Source organism: Rattus rattus, chromosome 6 (genome assembly GCF_011064425.1).
Source record: "Rattus rattus isolate New Zealand chromosome 6, Rrattus_CSIRO_v1, whole genome shotgun sequence".
Classification (NCBI taxonomy): domain Eukaryota; kingdom Metazoa; phylum Chordata; class Mammalia; order Rodentia; family Muridae; genus Rattus; species Rattus rattus.
The window spans coordinates 67,791,442-67,808,596 of NC_046159.1; the positions used below are offsets into that span (position 1 = coordinate 67,791,442).

General features: G+C 37.4%; 1 pseudogene; it reads right to left on the reverse strand.

Moving 5' to 3' along the window:
• Window positions 1-231: 231 nt before the first annotated feature.
• Window positions 232-17,155, reverse strand: part of LOC116904335 — a 42,734-nt pseudogene continuing 25,810 nt past the window's right edge.

Below are 17,155 nucleotides of genomic sequence, written 5' to 3' on the forward strand. Positions count from 1 at the left end.
AAATTCTGTCCCAAGGTGGAAACATCCTGATTACAGAGCCCTTTGATGTCATATCTTGTACAAAGCAGCAACAGTATTTAAATTATTAGAAATGGCAAACCCAATAACAATAAACTTCCTTAAGATGTTCGCTTGAAAACCACGTCATCTATGCACTCTTTACACTGCTTAAATGATAGCAGCAACATCTTTAGCTGAATCTGTTAACAACACCTTTAAACAATAAAAAAGCTACTCATCCTTAAGAAAGGAAACTTTATCCTTTGATTTATTCAGCATATTTATATCATCCAGCAGCTTTCTAGGTGTTAAAATATGTATGGAACCAATAATAACCTCACAGGATTTATGTGCCTGAGAAACTTAGTAAGCACCACTCATCTCAGAGTATGTAATTGCTCCTATTACAAAAGTAATCAGCCTCGACCCATTTTCCTGGTCCACCTCTAAATAGCTCTGGGTTTCTGGCAGGCACTTGCAGCTCCAGAGCCATCCCATTCTGCTGGGCCTCAGGAGCAATATGGCCTTTTTTTGGAATCCAATCTATTATCAATAGCATCCTCCAGGATAATTTTGATAAAATGTGTCCATTGAGAAAGCTAAAAAGTCTCTTTTGCAGACCAATCTTTTCTTAGCGGTTTGGCTTGTTGGGATGGAGAAACGATGAGAACATCAAGGCGACTCCAGTTACAAATCATATCACCATCATCTTCTATCTTTACATTGTGGATCAGTCTGTCCAGATTTTCCTCAGTGGTTCCATTACTATGGAAGATGTAGAGTAAGACTGTCCATATTTAGTTGCAGTTGTCGTGGTTTTTGTTGAGCAGTTCTGGGAGGAGCAAGTGCCAGGCCCTGCTCAGTTTTGCAGAACTTCTCAATAATCAGCTTAAACTTATTCATGCGGTCTTCAGCTACGCTAAGATGGACGACTTGCTTTGAGACATGTTTACGGAAGTGTAGCATCTTTTTCATCAGCTGAGTAAGAGCGCAAAGTGATGTCTTCCCCTCTGTAGGTTTCTCTGTTGGGAAATGCCCTTCATAAGCTTTAGAATTTCATCCAACAAAACCATGGTGTGCTGGTGCCATGCGCGCAGCACCCAGAGGTCAACATCTTCCTCAGGAACTGCCTCCTCTTTGCCATCTGTTTTGTACTTTTATGTATCATTCTCAATTGGTAGTAGGTCATACGCCATTGCCTGAACGATCAGTTCATGCAGGACAGTAGACACAGGGTCAATTATTATTAAGATCTGTGACTGAGTTTTACTCTTTATTAGGCCTTTATCATCAATTCTGTAATAGTCTTCAAGCTTTTTCTCAACCAGCTGTGCAAGCTTACTGGCATTATCTAGAGGCTTACTCTTCTACCCCATTCCAGGGTTTCCATCCAGAGTGGCACACACTGTCACAATCTGCTCAGTCATTGCTTCCATGATTGCTTCTTTTCTGCTGGCATTACTAGGGTCTGGACTGTAATGGTACTAGAATGCATCTGATACATCAAGAGTATAAACCTGAGATTCACATGGAATAAAGGAAATACTTATTTCCTTACCAATTTTTTATTCTTTTTTTTCATTGGATTTTTAAATTTACATTTCAATTTTTATCCCCATTCCTCTTTCCCCTCCAGAAACCCTCTATTTCCACCTGCTTCTGTGAGGTTGCTCCCCTTACCCACTCACCCATTCCTTCCTACCTCCCTGCCCTGACATTCACCTAGCTGATGCTTCAAGCCTTCACAGGACCAATAACCTCTCCTCCCACCAATGCTTGACAAAGCCCATCACTGCTACATATGCAGCTGTAGCCATGGGTCGCTCCATATGTACTCTTTGGTTGGTGGTTTAGTCCCTGGGAGCTCTGGGGGGTCTGGTTGATTGATACTGTTGTTCTTCCTATGGTGTTGCAAATCCCTTCAGCTACCTTAGTCCTGTCTTAACTCCTCCATTGGGGACCCTGTTCTCAGTTCAATGGTTAGCTGTGAACATCTGCCTCTGTATTTGTCATCCTCTGTCTGAGCCTCTCAGGAGACAGCTTTTATCAGCATGCACTTCTTGGCATCTGCAATATTGTCTGGATTTGGTGACTATATCCATCTGGGATGGATGCCCAGGTGGGGCAGTCTCATGTTGACTTTTCCTGCAGTCTCTGCTCTACTCTTTGTCTCCATATTTCCTCCTGTATTTTGTTCCCCCTTCTAAGAAGCATCCAAAATTTGGTCTTGGTCTTCCTTCTTCTTGAGCTTCATGTGGTCTGTGAATTGTATCTTGGGTATTCCAAGCTTTTGAGCTAAGATCCAATTATCAGCGAGTGAATACCATATGTGGTTTTTTTGTATTTTTTTTTTTTTTGTGATTGGGTTATCTCACTCAGGATGATATTTCCCAGTTCCATCTATTTGCCAATGAATTTCATGAAGCCATTGTTTTTAATAGGTGAGTAGTTCTCCATTGTGTAAATGTACCACATTTCCTGTATCCATTCCTCTGTTGAAGGACATCTGTGTTGTTTCCACCTTCTGGCTATTATAAATAAGGCTGCTATGAATATAGTGTTAAAGATACTGACAGGACAAAAGTCAGTGAAGTATACACATGATACTTTGTATTTTTTTCTCAGATTTACTTCCAACATCTCAAAAGAAATTCAATTTAGATTTTGATGTTGGAGAGATAAAGAGCTTTTATTTATCTGACAGGTTCACAATTCTTATATTCTCTATAACCACCACACCCTCTTCTATCAGGTCTGTTATTCTTCAGCACGAAGACAGAATCTTGGTAGTGAACTCATCCAATAACATTATCTTCCATTTGCCTTGGCTCCTGCACTCACTGAACACTGTTGTTTATATTTTCCTCCACTTGACGCTCTTTAGCCCCCCTCCCACTTGCAACCTACTTTGGCTGCTCTCAGGGGAGAGCCCTTCGTCTCACATCCCAGTGAGGCCCCTTCCCCTCTTGTTTCTATTTTATTGATCTCAGCCTTTAATTTGATTTTTTTCTGTCTTCTGCTCTTCTCTTGGGTATGTTCACTTCTTTTTGTTCTAGAGCTTTTAGGTGTGCTGTTAAGTTGCTAGCATTTATTTTTAATGCAGGTACATAGAGCCATGAATTTTCCTCTTAGCATCACTTTTATTGTGTGCCATAAGATTGACTGTGATGTGTGTTTCTTTTTGTTGAATTCTAGAAAGTGTTCAATTTCTTTATTTCTGTCCTGACCCATTTTTCACTCAATAGAAAGTTCTCCAGGTTCCATGAGTTTTTAAGATTTCTGTTGTTCCCATTCTCTGTTGCTAGTGATATCTAGTTTCAATCCATGGTAATATGATAAGATTCAGTGAGTTTCTTTCTTACTTTCTTTCTTTCTTTCTTTCTTGATCTGTTAAGAGTTGCTTTGTGTGCAAGCATGTGGTCAACTTTGGACAAAGTTCCATTTTATATATAAATAGGTAAATTCTTTTTACTTGACTGAAATGTCCTGTAAATGTCTGTCAGGCCCATTCAGTTTATCACTTGTATTAACTCCAGTATTTCTCTGTTTAGTTTTTGTTGTTGTTGTTGTTTCTGGATGAACTGTTTGGTGAGAGTTGGGTATTTATGACTCCCACTATCAGTGTAGGAGGACCAAGATGTCATGTAAGACATAGTGGTATTTCTTACAATCTTGGGTACCCTTATGTTTGTGGCATCCATGTAAAGATTTGAAATGTCATCTTGGATACTTTTTTTCTTTGATGAATACATAGAGTCCTTACCATATCTCTATTGATTATTTTTGGTTTGAACTCTATTTTATTAGATATTAAAATATTTACAAGAGCTTTCTTCTTAGCTCCATTTTCTAGCAATATCTTTTTTCAGCTCATTATCCTGAAATTATAATTGTTCTTGAATTTGTAGTGTGTTTCTTGGTAACAGCAGAAGGACGGATCCTGTTTCTGCATACATTCTGTTACTTTTTGTCTTTTTATTGGGAAATTGAGATCACTGACATTGAGAGATATCAATACCAATGATTGTTAATTCCTGTTATTTTGTTGTTGTTTATGGTGATACACGTGAGGAAGGGGGTGATGTTTGTAGTATGTGCTTCCACTTCCTTTGTTTTGATATTGCTGGCATTGGTGTAAAAGTATTTATTTTCTGTGTTTTCATGGATATAGTTAATCTCCTTAGATTGACTTTTTAAGTATCTTCTATGGGACTGCATGCAGATATTGTTGTAATTTGACTTTATTATGCAATATCTTGTATTCTCCATTTATAGTGATTGGAAGTTTTGTTGGGTATAGTAGTCTAGGAAAGCATCTGTGATCTCTTAGAATCTGAAGGCATCTTATCAGTCCTTTTGGCTTTTAATGTCTTCACCAACAAGTTTAATGTAATTCAAATAGACCTGCCTTTAGGTTAATTAATCTTTATCCTTGCAGCCTTTAATATTCTTTCTTTGTTCTATATGGCTAGTGTTTTAATTACTATGTGGTAAGAGGAATTTCTTTTCAGATTCATTCTCTTTGGTGTTCTTGGTGCTTCTTGTACTTTAATATGCATCTCCTTCTTTATGGTCACAAATCTATGGAGAGCTCTGGGCCAGCTTAGGAAAACACTTATCATCCCTTTCAGGGTCACCAGGGTTTCAAATCTCAGCTTAACCAAGCACCAGGGTGTATTTCACTGCCCAACCACTGGGGATAGAGTTAAACAAAAAAGGAAGATGACAGGGGATTTACTATTACAAAGCTCAGGATGAAAATAGGGGATTAGACTTCAGGAACATCAGGAAATGTGTTAATTTGCTTCCAACGTACCTGCTCTGAAAAAAAGTGTCACTTATGTTGTCATGGGTTGATTGCTTGGGTTGGGTTTTTTGACCAAGTGATGTGTGGTAGGATGAAGGTTATAATGAGAAAATCTTTGGGATTCACAGGAGATGGGAGCAAAGAGGACTGTCAGGGGTGTTCTGCTGTGGAACAGGGATGAGACTTGAATATTGGATTTGGGGAAACAGTGAGAAGGTCTGTCAAGAATATTATGAAGAATTTTATAATAGGCACTTTGTGTGCAAAATCAGAAGAGGCTTCATCAGTCATCAGTTACTTTTGTCATTGCTGTGAGAAAGTATCTCACCAAAGCAATTTAGCAGTCCCATTCTACAAGAAAATATTAGTTCTTATTGTTTCTACTTGGTTGAATTCAGCCCTGAGTTTGATTATTTCCTGCTTTCTACTCCTCTTAGATTTATTTATTTCTTTTTGTTCTAGAGCTTTATGTTTGCTGTCAAGATACTGACATATGCTCTCTCCTACTTCTTTTTGCAAACACTCAGAGCTATGAGTTTTCCTCTTAGTAACACTTTCATTGTGTCCCATAAATTTGGGAATGTTGTATCTTCACTTTCATTAAATTCAAAGAAGTATTTAATTTCTATCTTTATTCCTTCCTTGACCAAGTTGTCAGTAAGTAGAGCATTGGTGAACTTCCATGTATATGTGGGCTTTCTGTCATTATTGTTGTTATTGAAGATCTGTCTTACTTAGTGCGTGGTGATCTGATAGGATGCATGGGATTAATTCTATCTTCCTGTATCTGTTGAGGACTCTTTTGTGACTGATTATATTGTCAATTTTGGAGAAGGTTCCATGAAGTCTTGAGAAGAAAGTATTTCCTTTTGATTTAGGATAGAATGTTCTATAAATATCTGTTAAATACATTTGGTTCATAACTTCTGTTAGTTTCTCTATGTCTCTGTTTAATTTCTATTTCCATGAACTGTCCATTGATGAGAGTGGTGTGTTGAAATCTACTATTAGCATGTGAGGTTGAATGTGTGCTTTGAGCTTTAGTAAGGTTTCTTTAATGAATGTAGGTGCCCTTGCATTTGGAGCAGTGATATTTAGGATTGAGAGTTCATGTTGGTGGATTTTTCCTTTGATGAATATAAAGTGTCCTTCCTTATCTTTTTTTAATGACTTTTAATTGAAAGTCAATTTTATTTGATATTAGAATGGCAATTCCAGCTGTTTCTTTGGGCCGTTTGCTTGGAAAGTTGTTTTCCAGCCATTTACTCTGAGGTAGTGTCTGTCTTTGTTTCTGAGGTATGTTTCCTGCATGCAGCAAAATGCTGGGTTCTCTTACATATCCATTCTGTTAGTCTATATCTTTTTATAGGAGAATTGAGTCCATTGATGTTGAGAGATATTAAGGAATAGTGATTGTTGCTTACTGTTATTTTCATTGTTAGAGATGGAATTATGTTTGTTTGTCTCTCTTTTGGTTTCAGTGCAAGGAAATTATATTCTTGCTTTCTGTATGGTGTAGTTTCTCTCTTTGTGGTGGAGTTTTCCATGTATTATCCTTTGTAGAGATGGATTTGTAGGAAGATATTGTGCAAATTTGGTTTTGTCATGGAATATCTTGGATTCTACATTTATGTTAATTGAGAGTTTTGCTCGATACAGTAACTTGGGCTAGCATTTGTGTACTCTTGGAGTCTCTGTGATATTGGTCCAGGATCACCTGGCTTTCACAGTCTCTGGTGAGAAGTCTGGTGTAATTCTTATAGGTCTGCCTTTATATGTCACTTGACCTTTTGCCCTTACTGTTTTCAATATTCTTTCTATGCTTCGTGCATTTGGTCTTTTAACTATTATGTGACAGGAGGAAATTCTCTTCTGCTCTAATCTACTTGGAGTTCTGTAGGCTTCCTATATATTTATGGGCATCTCTTTCTTTAAGTTAGGGAAGTTTTCTTCTATAATTTTGTTGAAGATATTTACTGGCCCTTTAAGTTGGGAGCCTTCACTTTCTACTATACCTATTATCCTTAGATTTGATCTTCTCATTGTGTCTTGGATTTCTTGTATGTTTTGGGCTAGGAGCTTTTTGCATTTTACATTACCTTTGACAGTTGTGTCTATCTTTTCTATGGTATCTTTGGCCCCTGAGATTCTCTCTTCTAACTCTTGCATTCTGTGGGTGATGCTTGTATCTATAGCTCATTGTCTCTTCCTTAGGTTTTCTATATCCAGGGTTGTCCCCCTTTGTGCTTTCTGTCTTGATTCTATTTCCATTTTCAATTCATTCACCGTTTTAGTTGTGTTTTCCTGTAATTTTTTCAGGAATTTTTATGTTTTCTCTCTAAGGACTTCTACTTCTTTACTTGTGTTTTCCTGCATTTCTTTAAGGAAGTTCTACATGTCTTTCTTAAAGTCCTCCATTATAATAAAAAAATGTGATTTTGCATCTAAATCTTGTTTTTCTGCTATGTTTGGATAGCCAGTATTTTCTTTGGTGGGACAACTGGGCTCTGATGATGCCAATTAGTCTTGGTTTCTGTTGCTTAGGTTCCTGAGCTTGCCTCTAGCCATTGGGTTGTCTCTGGTGTTTGCTTGTCTTGCTGTTTCTGAGAGTGACTTGCCCCTGCTGTAGGCCTCTGTGTGAGCACTCCTGTAGAACTGTTTTCTTGTGTTCTTTCAGCCTTTCCTGAGACCAGGTGCTCTGATTTCAGGTGTGTCTGAGCTATACGTAGAATCAACAAAAACAGTAGCTGGTTCTTTGAGAAAATCAGCAAGATAGATAAACCTTTAGCCACACTAACCAGAGGTCACAAAGAGTGTTTCCAAATTAACAAAATCAGAAATGAAAAGCGAGACATCTGAAGAATCTGAAGAAATTTTTAAAAATCTTCAGATCCTACTACAAAAGGCTATATTCAACAAAACTGGAAAACCTGGAGGAAATAGACAATTTTCTAGACAGATACAAGGTACCAAAGTTAAATTAGGAACAAATAAACCATCTTAACAACCCCATAACTCCTAAAGAAATAGAAGAAATTATTGAAACTCTCCCAACCAAAAAGAGCCCAGGACCAGATAGGTTTATTGCAGAACTCTATCAGACCTTCACAGAAGACCTCATACCAATACTGTCTAAACTATCTCACAAAATTGAAACAGATGGAGCACTACCAAATTCCTTCAATGAATCCACAATTACTCTTATATTGAAACCACACAAAGACCCACAAAGAAATAGAACTCCAAACCAATTTCCCTTTTGAACATTGACACAAAAATACTCAATAAAATTCTTGCAAACTGAATCCAAGAACACATGAAAAGGATCATCCATCATGATAAAATAGGCTTCATCCCAGGGATGCAGGGATGGTTTAATATACGGAAATCCATCTATGTAATCCACTATATAAACAAACACAAAGATAAGAACCACATGGTCATTTCATTAGATACTGAGAAAGCATTTGACAAAATTAAGCACCGCTTCATGATAAAAGTCCTGGAGAGATCAGGAGTTGAAAGCATATATCTAAACAAAGTAAAGTCAATATAGAGCAAATCAGTAGCTAACATCAAACTAAATGGAGAGAAATTTGAAGCAATCCCTCTAAAATCAGGGACTAGAAAAGGCTGCCCACTCTCTCCCTATTTATTCAATATGGTACTCGATGTCATATACAGAGTAATCGGACAGCTAAAGGAGGTCAAAGGGATTCAAATTGGAAAGGAAAAATTCAAAATATCACTATTTGCAGTTGATATGATATTGTAGATAAGTGACCCCAAAAGTTCCACCAGAGAACTACTTAACCTGTTCAACAACTTCAGCAAAGTGTCGGGGTATACAATTAACTCAAACAAATCAGTAGCCTTCCTCTCAAAGGATAAACAGGCCAAGAGAGAAATTAGGGAAATGACACCCTTTACAATTGTCCCAAATAATATAAAATATCTTAGTGTGACTTTAACCAAGCAAGTTAAAGATCTTATGACAAGAACTTCAAGTCTCTGGAGAAAGAAATTGAGGAAGATCTCAGAAAATGGAAAGATCTTGCTCATGGATTGGGAGAATTAATGTAGTAAAGATGGCCATTTTGCAAAAAAGAAATCTACAGATTCAATGCAATCCCCATCAAAATTCCATCTCAATTCTTTATAGAGATAGAAAGAGCAATTTGCAAATTCATTTGGAATAACAAAAAACCCAGGATAGTGAAAACTATACTCAATAATAAAAGAACTTCTAGGGAAATCACCATCCCTGAGTTCAAGCAGTATTACAGAACAATAGTCATAAAAACTGGATGTATGGTATTGGTACAGAGATAGGCAGATAGATCAGTGGAACAGAATTGAAGACCCAGTAATGAACCCATACACCTATGGTCACTTGATTTTTGACAAAGGAGCCAAAACCATCCAATCGAAGAAAGATAGCATGTTCTACAAATGGTGCTGGTTGAACTGAAGGTCAGGATGTAGAAGAATGGAAATCGATCCATTCTTATCACCATGTACAAAGCTTAAGCCCAAGTGGATCAAGGACCTCCACATCAAACCAGGTACACTCAAACTAATAGAAGAAAAAGTGGGGAAGAGTCTCAAACATAGGTGCATTGGGGAAAATATCCCAAACAAAACACCAGTGGCTTATGGTCTAAGATCAAGAATCAACAAATGAGACCTCATAAAACTGCAAAGCTTCTGCAAGGCAAAAGACACGGTCATTAGGACAAAACAGCAACCAAGAGATTGGGAAAAGATCTTTACCAATCCTACATCTGATAGAGGGCTAATATCTAAGATAGACACAGAACTCAAGAAATTAGACTCCAGAGAACCAAAGAACCCTATTAAACAAAACATTCTCAGCTGAGGATTATTTAATGGCCAAAAATCACCTAAAGAAATGTTGACCATCCTTAGTCATCAGGGAAATGCAAATCAAAACAACCCTGAGATTCCACCTCATGCCAGTCAGAATGACTAAGATAAAAAAACTCAGGTGACAGCAGATACTGGTGACAATGTGGAGAATGGAGACACTCCTCCATGTTGGTGGTATTGCAAACTGGTACAACCGCTCTGGAAATCAGTCTGGAGGTTCTTCAGAAAATTGAACATTACACTACCTGAGGACTCAGCTATACCCTTCCTGGGCATATACCCAAATGATGCTTCAACATACAACAAAGACACATGCTTCATTATGCTCATAGCAGCCTTATTCATAATAGCTAGAAGCTGGAAAGAACCCAGATGCCCTTCAACAGAGGAATGGATTAAAAAAAGTGGTATATCTACACAATGGTGTACTATTCAGCTATCAAAAACAATGACTTCATGAAATTCATAGACAATTGGAATGAACTAGAAAATATCATCCTGATGGAGGTAACTCAATCAAAGAAAAACACACTTGGTATGCATTCATTGAGAAGTGGATATTAGCCAAAAAGCTCAAATTATCCAAGATGCAATCCACAGACTATAGGAAGCTCAAGAAGAATGATGACCAAACTGCGAATGCTCCTACTCCTTTTTAAAGGGGGAAAAATATATCCATAGGAGGGGATATGGAAGCAAAGTTTAGAGCAGTGACTCAAGGAATGGCCATTCAGAGCCTGTCCCAGCCACCAAAATTTATAAGATTGATGAAGCTGAGAAATGCATGCTGAAAAGGACTAGATGTAGATCTCTCCTGAGAGACACATCTAGAGCATTTCCAATACAGAGGTCAATGTTAGCAGCAAACCACTGAACTGAGAACAGGATCCCCTTTGGGGGGAATGGGAAGAAGTATTGAAAGAGTTGAAGGGGCTTACAATCCCATAAAAACAGCAATGCCAATCAACCAGAGCTTCCAGGAACTAAACCACTACTGAAAGTCTATATATGGACTGACCCAGGGCTCCCACTGCATATGTAGCAGAGAATAGCCTTGATGGGGCCCCAGTGGAAGGGGAAGGCCTTTGTCCTGCCAAGGTTGAACCCCCAGTGCAGGGGAATATGGGGGAAGGCAGTAAGGGGGGTGTATGTGGAGAATACAGGTAAGCGGGATGGAGGCTTATGGACAGGAAACCGGGAAAGGGAATAACATTTGAAATTTAAGTAAAGAAATATATCTAATAAAAAAGTAAAAAAAAAAAAAGAAATATTAGGAGGATATCAGTGAAGACTGGACTAAACCAAAAGAAACATAGGAGGAAAACCTTCAGATCAATACCTGGCATTTGGAACCTGCAGCAGAAAATGTATACTCTAATAAGCTGCAATATCTCCATGTCTCCAGTACTGCCAAATGAGGCACACACGACAAATCACTGTGGATCTACCCATAGAGCAATGTTTAAACACCCAAGACTCTAAATGGTAGCAAACAACATAAAGGAATGGGAAGATAAACACTAATGATCAATGTATAAATTACAATAAATACTCAGACATATATGATAATACTAAGGAACATTGAATATGCATATCCTATAAAGACTAGTATTTCAATCATAGGCAATTACAAAAAACAGACAAACACGATTTGAGTCAATTGTCTATTTATTAGGAGAAATATTGTGTGCATTATGTGGTGATCACAAGAGTAACTAGGGCAGCGGGTCTGTGTGAAAACTAATGCTGGCTGTATCTGGAATCAACTGAAAGCAAAAGTTGCTGAGCGCTCCTGGGAAGGGTTTTCTTGATTAGATTAGTTGAAGCAGGAAGACCTGCCCTAAATGTGAGTGGCACCTTCTAGTGGCAGCTCAGATAAAAAGTCTTGAAGGAAAGAAATGCTTGCCAATATCACCTAGTTTTCTGGGCTTTAACTGTAGACTGAGGACCAGAAACCCTCCAAGAATACCCTAGGTCTTCAGATCCATGTTGAAACTAACTGCCAAGATATCCATCCTTGTGGACTGAATGAACTTCTACTGGATTCCAGCCTCCCTAGAGTGAGACAGCCAGAATACCATGAGATAATTACAATCTTAACCAACAGGAAAGTAATAATTACCTTGTACATTTGCTCACTGTCCTGCATTTAAATTGTGTTTGTAAATGAGTTTTAAGCAGTGTAAAACTAAGGAGTGGATCTTATAATAATATGCACACACAGAACTTTAAAACTAGTAAAATTTAAAACAATGTAAATAATATATTGTCCAGGAGCAAGTATATAGGTGTTAAGATCTAGACAAAGGAGAAAGGAGATGGCAGTCTGAAATCCATTGTGTGATTAAATCTTGGAGATGAAGAGGGATGTCACACAGGAAGTCACACAATCCATATAATGTCATATTAGTTAATCAGTGGTCACAGAGTAGTATTGAATTATATAAGCATTTTACTGCATTTTAAAATTCTAGAATTGTGTTCTAATTAGTTTTGAGAAAAATAATCTGTGTGCTATGTAGGTAGGGAAGCCCAGAGTTTATAGAATCACCCAGGGAACCTGATAATGTATAGAATCCAGCTCAGAGTTGCTCCTACTACCTATGAAAGATATCTTCTCAGACTGTAAGCAGATACTTGGACGTGCACAGACTACTAGGCTTTATAAATGTTATATCTGTTCCCATATACACATATCTGCCAGTTAGTTTAGTTTGTAAATTAGTTGTTCTAGGAAATTAAGAATAATGATGGCAAAATGGGGAAAATTAAAATATGCCTACTCAATTTTATGTGAGCTATATACACACACTCATTCAATGCACTTATATGTTGTTATACTATATTTACATTTTTTTAGATAGAACCTTACTTTGTAACCATGACTAGCCAAGAATTTGCTATGTAGATCAGGCTGACCTCAAACTCAAAGAGATTTGTCTGTCTGTGCCTCTACTTCTATTTTCTGGGAAATAACCCTGTGAGTCAACATGCCTGGCTTAATACTTTTACTTCTTGCTGACTATGGGAAACACAAACGGGAGAAAGCAAAGGCACAGGCAGGAGATGGATCTTGTATCCTTGTCTAGTTAGGCATGTGTCTGGAACATTTATTCTTAGTGATAAGCTAATCAGTCTCATTTCCTTTTCCTCAAGTACAGTTTTTTCCATGTGTCTCTTATGATAGTCTTGTCACCTTCCATCAAAGAGGCCCTGCTGTTCAAACACTGAATAAAGCACTCCTTTATTAAGTCTTTAAAACATGTAATGTACCCTCAACTACTACTGTTGGAGGTAATACGAGAATACTTTGTTCTTCAAAACGTAAGAAAGGAGGAGAAATCGTTATGGAGTTTCTATGTAATAGAATATTTCAGAACTCCTCAGTTACAAGCTATCCATGAAAAGACCTCTGTTAGATTTTGGAGATGGTGTGTGTGTGTGTGTGTGTGTGTGTGTGTGTGTGTGTGTGTGTGTGTGTGTATGTGTGTACATGTGTCCATGCTGAGCATTATTTGCATAGAGAATTTGACAGCAGTCTTTTGTAGGTAGTAAGATTATGGGTGATAATTCTTTTCTATTGAATATTAAGATATCATTGGCTATTTGGTTTTTATTTTCTTTTACTAATAACATGTCATAAAGATATTAAAAGTTGAGTTAAAATTTCTACAATGTAATTTAGCTCCTGTGTACCTGAATGCTTATTAAACTAATGAGAAAATTGAAAGAAAATTTGACAATATAAAAATCCTAAACTGCCAATCATACTCACACAAAGTTTGAGAGAACATCTAAATTCTATTGTTGCTCGAGATGAAATACATTTTTATCATTTAATTGAAAGACAAAAGGAAATCCAAATGAAAACTCTAAAATAAAAAGGCAGAGACATTTTAATTTTTTCTCAATTGAAACAGAATAATTATTCATAGAACAGAAGATTTCTGCTTTTAACTATGAACCACGAAAACAGGGTACTCTTGCCAAATATCAAATATACAAAAGAATAGGAGGTAGAAGTAGAAAGGATAACTAGAACCAAAGCAACCTAAATATTAGTGTTGTAAAAACAGGATAATTTGCATTGTTAATATTGTTATTTCCCCTAATTTTACTAGATTTTATCCTTAATAAGGACTTAATGAATCTAAACATAAAAAATGCAAACTACTATAACAGAATTCCTGGTGACACATGTTTCCTTACGTCACTGTTAGGTCCTGCACATCTACAGAGATTCTGTATCATTTTTGCTCTGTATGCGCACATTGTGCCATTGTGCACATGTATGATTTCATGTTAGAAAAGAGAACTAAATAAAACCAAACAAAATGGAATTTTAGAGCTTTGCCCACCGAGGCACATACAAATAAATATCTCCATTGTGGAGTTGTATATCAGGTGTTAGAGCCAAGCAGCTGACACGGTCTCCTGATCCAGGGCAGGCTCTGCCAGGATTTCCTATTAAACTGTCAGTCAACAGACACTAGGTGACGAAAAGGACCAAGCTGCACATCTTATTTCCTAATTTACTATTCTCCCATCACACTATTCATGCTGCCTCCAAGCCAAATGTAGTAATCATAAAAAATGGTCAAATGTGTCAACACATAGGCAAACATAAGAACCACTTATAATTAAGAAAATAAAACCTTCACACTTTTGTGGTAATAAATATGTAAGTGCTGAAATACAAAGGCAAACAAATAGCAGAACTCTCAGTGTGTTCTAATTATTCAGAGTTACAAACCGAAATTGATTTAGATGTAGACGCATACTATGTCCATACATTTCATGAGCTGTTATTACCAGTGATGTTTTAAAGGAGGACAGAGGAGCTGCAGACGTAGCTCAGCTGCGCTTACTTCTCCAGGGGACCTGAATTCAGTCTCTAGTATCTACGTCAGGTAACTCCCAACCTTCTATAGTTCCAGCTCCAAGGGACCCGATTGCCTCTTCTGGCCTCTTTAAATACCTGCACTCACAAGTACACCCGAGACACCACCTCCCAGGTACATACACATAACTAAGTATACGATACATCATTTTTAAGTGTACAGAGAAATCATTCCACATTGGTTACATTGCTAGACTATACTTCCTCACTCTCAGCAAATGGATTCTCCACTAGAAACATATTTAGAAGAAAATAAGAAAGTCTTCTTCTGGCTACTTGTGGGCTACTTCTCAAATAACCCAATTAAAATCACTTTCAATGAGTAAATATCTGGCCAGGATGGGATTGTTTCTTTTACTGCCTGCATCTTTCCTTTTGCATCCCACCCTTATTGTTTCTCTACCCAGACTTTCCTTGTAGAAGGAAACAAGGATAAAAGAAAAACAGAGACAGAATTATGGTAAGTTACCAAGAACACTGAACCCTGGCAGCACCTTCACAGCCAATGTTGAGACGGCAATAGGAGAGCAAAGGAGGCTGAGGCATGAGAGTCTGCCTAGTAGGAACCATTAATTATAGAGCATTGTGGGAGATTTAGAAGTCGTTTTCTATCTGACTGTCCAGATATCTGTATTAACAACATAGATTCCCTAAGACCTTTTCTTACCAGTGACACTCACTGGTCTTAGTGTTTATTTGTGTCTATACATCCTCAGTTGAGCACCAGGATGTAAATAAACATGCTATTTCATTTTATATAAAGCAGGAATACAAAGTGACCATAATTTATCCAGCTGCTGAGAAGAAATTCTGGGCACTAAAGGAGGGTGTTCCCTGTGGAACTCCTGATTTCTGTTACCATCTTAGAAGCTAGGGCTTCCTAGCTTTAGGATCTCACTAAGAAGATAACACACTGAAACACATGAGACTTTCACAAGCTGAAATATCTCTGGTTTCCTAAGTCTAAGACGGTAGGGATATCTGTAAGTGTACTAATTGAAACAGACTAACAACTACACACAGAGTGGGATCCAAAAACTGACAAAATCACCCAAATATAATCACATGATTAAAAGACATATATCATCAATATCATCATCATCAACATAAACAACAAAAACAACAACAACAACAAGAGCATCAACATCGTTATCATCATCATCTACTCTGTCTCTACTTTGAGTCAGCTGGAATATTCTGGTTCATACTGGGCCTTAGGGACCCACATGACTTAAACATGCATCTTGATGTTATAAAGGTTTTAAAAATATTTTTACTTATCTATATGTGTGAGTGAGCGTCTGCTACATCTGTGAAGGCACTCATGGAGACTTGAAGTAGGAGTTGGATCCCCTTGAATTGGAGTTTACGGTGAGTTGTGAGCTACCCGATATGGTCGTCAGACACCAAACTGGAAGAGCACCAAGTGCTCTTAACCACAAAGACATCATTTTAGCCCCACGATTGCATATTTAGAAAGAATTTCACAACTTCCAGAAAAGTATTGAAATACGCACTTTCAAGCTCAGATTAGATGAACACCAGAGGATCAACAAAAACTTTCAGGTCTCTTCTACCTATAATTTGGAAACACACATTTACAATCTATTTCTACCTATGGTGGAATAGTATACTACAACTTCCCAGTTCTGTCTACCCACTAATGAGCACACATCAGTCAACAGCTGGCCATCTACTCCCAGACCTGATTCTACCCACTTCCTGGCAACCATCACTAGAGTCTCAGTTTCTTTGAAATAATTGGTTTTTTCTATTGGATCTTCCTGCTGCAACCATGCTGTCATAGTGATGGGACTTCATTCTGGTTTGTGGTTACATAGTATTCCACAGTGCGTATGTACCACTTTCCCCTTATTAACCTCTCTACTTATAATTGCTTAGCTAATTTCAATGTAATTATATATTGTACAGAACTACAAATGCCTTCTTGATATGATTGTATTTCCTTTGGATATATACTTAATAGAATCACAGGATTTCTGGAGTATAAGATAGATCAACTCCTCATTTTATTCAAGAAGTTCAATATGTTTTGCATGACTGTGGTAATTCATATTCTCATTAGGTGCACAAGAATTCCTTTTTATTCACATCTCACCAGCACTTATAACTTTTAGTCCTTTTGATAATGCCTATTCTCACTTTGATAAAATGATATTTCATTATGGGATTTTAAATCTTTACGAAATTATCGTTGTTGCTGTCATCGTCATGATCATCATCATTGTCATGTGCACTTGATACAGTATATGTATAGATAACAGAAGACATTTCTTTAAAACTCAGTTCTCTCTTTACAACATGTGGATCCAGGGATTAAACTCAGGTCATCTGGCTTTATTCATTGAGTCATCTTACTATGCCACATTGTAGAGTTTTAAGGTATTTTTCTAAGGTATCATTCTTATTATTTTTACTTGAGTGTGCTTGTGTGTATGTGGCATTGTGTCTCATGGGTGAGCTGCATGTATGCTTTTTCTTATGGATGGTGGAAAAGCCCATCAGCTCCCATAGAGATAAAGTTATACTTGGTTATG